Raw genomic sequence first — 5282 nt, 5'->3', positions numbered from 1 at the left:
GCCTCCCACTCACCCGCGAGCCGCCGTGCGAGCGGGAGGATGGCGGCGGTAGTTGCGGCCGCCCGGGAGGGGCGNTCTCTGCACATGTTTGGAGGTACGGCCCCCTCCCCTCTCCGGCGCCCCGGTTCCCTGCCTCCTGCGGGCGGCACGTGCTGGCGCTTACCCTTCCCCTTTTTCTCCTTCAGCCTGAGCGCCGTGGCTTTGGCTTTGCCGTGCGGCCCGCTCACCCCCCTGGGGTGGGGGGGGGGAAGCGCCACTTAACCCTGGCGCCGCCGCTCGCGCTGCTCTCTGGGCTTCGGTCTTTAGACACCGAGTGCACCGCCGCCTCGGAGTGGGTCCCCGGTAGAGGAAGCACATGTTTTCCCCTTGGGGTGAACGGAGCGAAGATTGTTTTTTTGAAACCAACCGACGCAACAGCCCTCGTGCTTGTGGCTTTTAGTATCAGGAAGTGAGCCGAAGACCCATTGCCAAAACGTAGTGCTTAACTGGGGACGCGGGTGGTGAGCATTTTCTGAAGGCCGAGAGTCACAGGGTCTCAAAGGAACATAGGAGTATTTGAAAAAGGAGGGAGTTCTCTCCTTTGGACTGGCTGTTAATATAAAACTAATTCTTAAGTCTCTGTAAATAGCCCCACCTCCTGCGAACAGTTTAGTTGGTTGGATGTGTGATGAAGAATGTATTTTTGACCCCCGTGAACTGCTCTTTTAGATAATGGTTAATGCGAGCTCCTCTTAATTTGGACAGGGCATTTTAAACATCGAAACCAGTTTCTTAAAGAGAAGCGAATTCTCAAGACGGCCCAAAAGATGCAGTAAAAGCCGAGGTGCTTCCGAAAAGCAGTGTTGACAAGTTCAGGGAAAGTCACTTGTGAGAAATGGGCATTTTCAGTAGCAAAATGATGTGCCTTTATGTAGAAACAGAGGAAGGGTGCACTTGATCCGAGGAAGCTGAATTTGGCCTCCTCGCGTGTTCAGTGGTGATTTACTTTGCCTCAGAACGGCTAATACAGTAACCCCTCCTTTCCCAGTTCATGAAAAGAAATTGAAGTTTAATCTGATTAGAGATGCTGACTGTAGAAGATAAACCTCCCCATACTACTGCGTTGTGTTCACAAGTGAGTGCAGCTAGAACAATGAAAACACCGTCCCCTCCATTTTTGTGGCCCTTTTATTCAGGTTTACAAATGTGAGAGATTTGAGTTGGTGAAGCGGAATGTTCAGTAATGTGGTTTATCTGTCCTAATGTTCTGTATTATCAATATTCACGTTAGCATAAATTGAAAACGAGAATGTCATGCTTAGTTTTTTCTCTGTTTTTAATGCTGTTTTGCACATTCAGTATAGAATAACTCTTTATCTTACTTTAATTCCTTGTTATAGTTTTGATACATAAATAGAAATATTGACATTTCCTAAAATTGGGCCATTAAAAACAGGCTTTTCGTTTTCTGAGAAAAAGAACTTGCGCTGTCCTTATTGTGATTTGATCAGAATTAACGCAGTTAAAGGTTAGTTTGATCTTAATTAACATGGCTGTAGTCACTACATTGAGGAATAGCAGAAGAGTTTCCTGAGAATGGGAGCTTAAGGGGCGCCTGGGTGGCACAGTTGTTTAAGCATCTGACTCTTGATCTGACTCTTGATGATCTCAGAGTTTGTGGGTTCGAGTCCTGCTTCGGCCTCTGCGCTGATGGTGTGGAGCCTGTTTGGGATTCTCTCTCTCTCTCTCTCTCTCTCAAAATAGATAAACTTTAAAAAAGAAAAAAGTTAAAAATTATTATTAAAGTGAAAATTTCCATCTAGCAGTCATGATCATCAAAAGATAGATGTATTTAAAAGCTTGATAAATAAAGAAAAGCCTTTCAAATTAATATCTCATTTCTTTAATATACTGATTACTATCTCTCTCCTTTTTTTTTTTTTAAGGGCTGGTAATTTCCTTTAACAGTATATCTGAAGGGGTTTATTTTCTCAAAGGAAAAAAAACCCTTCCATTTAGAGCAGGGGAAAATAGTTGACACTCATGCTATTGCTATTAATTCATAGTAAATTAGCAAATGAAAAAAACCTGGTTCCTGAAAGTAGAAGTAAAGCAAATTTATCTTTTCTCTTCTTGAAGTTCCTAGTTTTGAGCACTTAGGTTTTTTTTTTTTGTTTTTTTTTGTTTAATACTTTGGGGGTTAGGATGATTGGAGCCTAATAACACTCTGGGACTTGCGGCAGCCTTTCTTAACCAGGTCTGTACACAGAATGGAATCCTAAGCAAGTGGGAGCAAATCGATGTGCCAGCGCCTTGAATCCTAGTTGAGACAGGTGGATGGAGCTCACTTAATGTGAAACACACATCTTCATAGTGGCATTTGCTTTAATGAGATTTTTGCTTCTAATTCAATGGGTAGGTTCATCAGGGAAACTTGATAGAAGCAAGATTCTCCTCAGCTTGAGATATAGGAAACCAGATGGATCTTACTTTGGTTTAATACATATATTTTTCAGATGCTGAACCTTATTTTAAAAATTAGACCTGACTAATTTCTTAGTATGTATTACAGTATTAATGAGTTTATTCAGTGCCAGGTTGTGCGAATCTTTGGGTATATATGAAGTAAGGCCCTCTGAAAATTGAGAAAAGGACTATTTCTGAATTAGTGTAAAGTTTTGCTATAATTTTGTACAACTTATTTTAATTATTTATTTACATCGTATTTCCTAATAAGGAAATCCAGTACTAGTAAGATTCGAAATTGTTACTCTTTTAGGATGCATGTAATTGTTGAGAAAGGAGAATCTAAACAGGACCGCTTTTTCTTTTGAATAGTAGTCTAGCAGGTTACCAGTTTGGCCATAATGAATAACCAAATTGCATGAGGTGTTTTCTGTTAGTTTTATGTTTTGACTGTGCATTTTTGAATGCTGTGTGTACATTCTTATTTTTCTCTGGGGAAAACCTGAAGAGAGGTGCTTAATACAGATACTTTAGTTTACAGAAATTTCCTAGAACTGAAGGATGTTTCTTATTTTTGTTATTTTCATTTTGACTGCTGAGTTTAATACTATTAAAGTGAACCCAAGCCTTCTCTGGTCTATCATCTTTGTTTTAAAACAGGCCTTTCCTGATACGTAGTCTAATAATTTTAAAGCCCTGGTGGTATTTTAGGATTTTTCTTTTTTTTTTTTTTTTTTTTTTTTTTTGTCTACATTGTCCCCATTATCAGGTTGCTAATGTTCATAAAATAATTATAGGGGCATCTGGGTGGCTTAGTGTGTTAAGCATCCAGCTCTTGATCTCTGCTCAAGTCATGATCTCAAAGTTCATGGGATCGAGCCTGGTGTCAGGCTGTGTGCTGACAGTGCATAGCCTGCTTGGATTCTCTCTCTGCCTCTCTCTCTCAAAATAAACTTAAAATCAATTATTATGGGTGGTAGAATAGTAGTCTTTGATGATCTAGCAAGGATGGGGAAGGAGAATTGGAGTATAAAAATATACCAGAGAATGGAGATTATTTCTAGAGAAATCACGTGGGCTTCTGTTAGAACCTGTCCATGCACCTAGAAGTGATCATGTAAAATGAATTAGTATGGACGATAAACTGGTGGTACTCGATTGCTTTTGGATTAATTGGCTTGAGTTTGTGGCTTGAGTTGTGTCCTTGAGTATTTCAGTAGTCTGTATAATTTAGGCACCTCCTGTTACTGAGGAAACATGCTTCCTTATGTTGAAGGAATGTACCCCCTAACACAGAATATGTTAACTAAAATTTGTATTTCTAGGCAGATTTATTTCTCTTAATCTTCAAAATAGGTGCAGGTTTTTAAGGTAGTGGATTATCTTCATTGTTATTGAATTGTTCTTTGTCATTACTTCTTACCAGTATCTAGCACCAAAAATGTTGGCGTTTGGAATATTGTGATTAATCTACTTTCTATTTCTGAATTTTATTCAATTGAAAATCTTCATGCAGTGTGGCAGAAGATAAATATTTGCTTTTCCCTAAGAAAAATTATACTTCTAACTACCACCTCTGTCACTTCCCAAAAGAATAAGAACTCTGATGGTTAATATTTTTTCACTTTTGTTTTGTAAGGATTTCTTTTTTAAAATGTTTACTTATTTTTGAGAGAGCACATGCGTGGGGGAGGGGCAGAGAGAGGGAGAGAGAGAATCTCAAACAGGCTGGGCACTGTCCTGTCACTGCAGAGCCTGACTGTAGGGCTTGATCTCACAAACTATGTGAGATCATGACCTGAGCCGAAATCAAGAGTCGGAGGCTCAGTTGACTGAGCCACCTGGGTGCCCCAGTGTTTCTCAGTTGTATCCTATGTGTCTTTAAACACTATAGAAGATACTTTGTGTTGTATGCTTTGTTACACCGAAGTGTGGACTCTGCCCTAGAAGTTTCTGCTTTGGGAATATTTTGAGTGTCATCCTGTGCAGGGGCCGTGCTCATCTTCTCTGTATCAGGTCCAGTTTTAGTATATGTACTGCTGAAGTGAGCATGAGAATATTTTGAAGGTTCTTTCTCCCTCCAGCTTTATTTTATTACTTTGTCCCCTGGAAAGTTCTCTTGACTGCAGGGTAGAAGATGGGCAGGAAGGAGGAGTGGTTTGTGTTGCACCTGGCATCATCTGATAGGAAAGCTGCCTGACCTAAGTACTTCTGATGCTTTGCTAGCTGCAAAGCCAAGTTGTTTTACTAAGGATGGTGCCCCCAGTAAGTCCCCAGCCCCCTCCAATTTGATTGCTTTCTTTGGTGACTAGTAAGTGGGTTCTTACTTGGGTACCAATGTCATTAATTAGATACTAGTTTTTATTTTTTTATTTTTTTGATGTTCATTTTTGAGAGGAGGAGGCGCAGAGAGAGGGGGACACAGAATCCCATGCAGGCTCTGTGTTGACAGCAGAGAGGCCGATTCAGGACTTGAACTCATGACCCATGAGATCATGACCTGAGCTGAAGTCGGACGCTTAACTGACTGAGCCACCCAGGCTCCCCTAGAGACCAGCTTTTAAAATATTTATTACTTGGGGCGCCTGCGTGGCTTAGTCGGTTAAGCGTCCGACTTTCGCTTAGGTCATGATCTCGCGGTTCGTGGGTTCAGGCCCCGCGTCGGGCTCTGTGCTGACTGCCAGCTCAGAGCCTGGAGCCTGTTTCAGTCTGTGACTCCCTCTCTCTCTGACCCTCCCCTGCTCATGCTGTCTCTCTCTCTCTCTCTCTCTCTCCTAGAAATAAATAAAATATTAAAAAAAAAAAAGAAAAACAGAAAATACTGAAAACCACACAAA

The 5282-nt window shown here is 41.1% G+C and overlaps 1 non-coding gene across 1 annotated transcript; it reads right to left on the bottom strand.

Annotated features, from left to right (window-relative positions):
• Positions 1 to 4390: 4390 nt before the first annotated feature.
• LOC144241047 (U6 spliceosomal RNA) lies at positions 4391 to 4497 on the bottom strand. Its single transcript, XR_013337955.1, has one exon. It is a non-coding gene; the product is annotated as a U6 spliceosomal RNA (small nuclear RNA).
• Positions 4498 to 5282: the final 785 nt, after the last annotated feature.

This window comes from Crocuta crocuta, unplaced genomic scaffold (assembly GCF_008692635.1).
Source record: "Crocuta crocuta isolate KB4526 unplaced genomic scaffold, BGI_CrCroc_1.0 scaffold197, whole genome shotgun sequence".
NCBI lineage: Eukaryota > Metazoa > Chordata > Mammalia > Carnivora > Hyaenidae > Crocuta > Crocuta crocuta.
The sequence above is the reverse complement of the archived record's forward strand: the minus strand, read 5'-3'. Positions and strand labels throughout refer to the sequence as shown.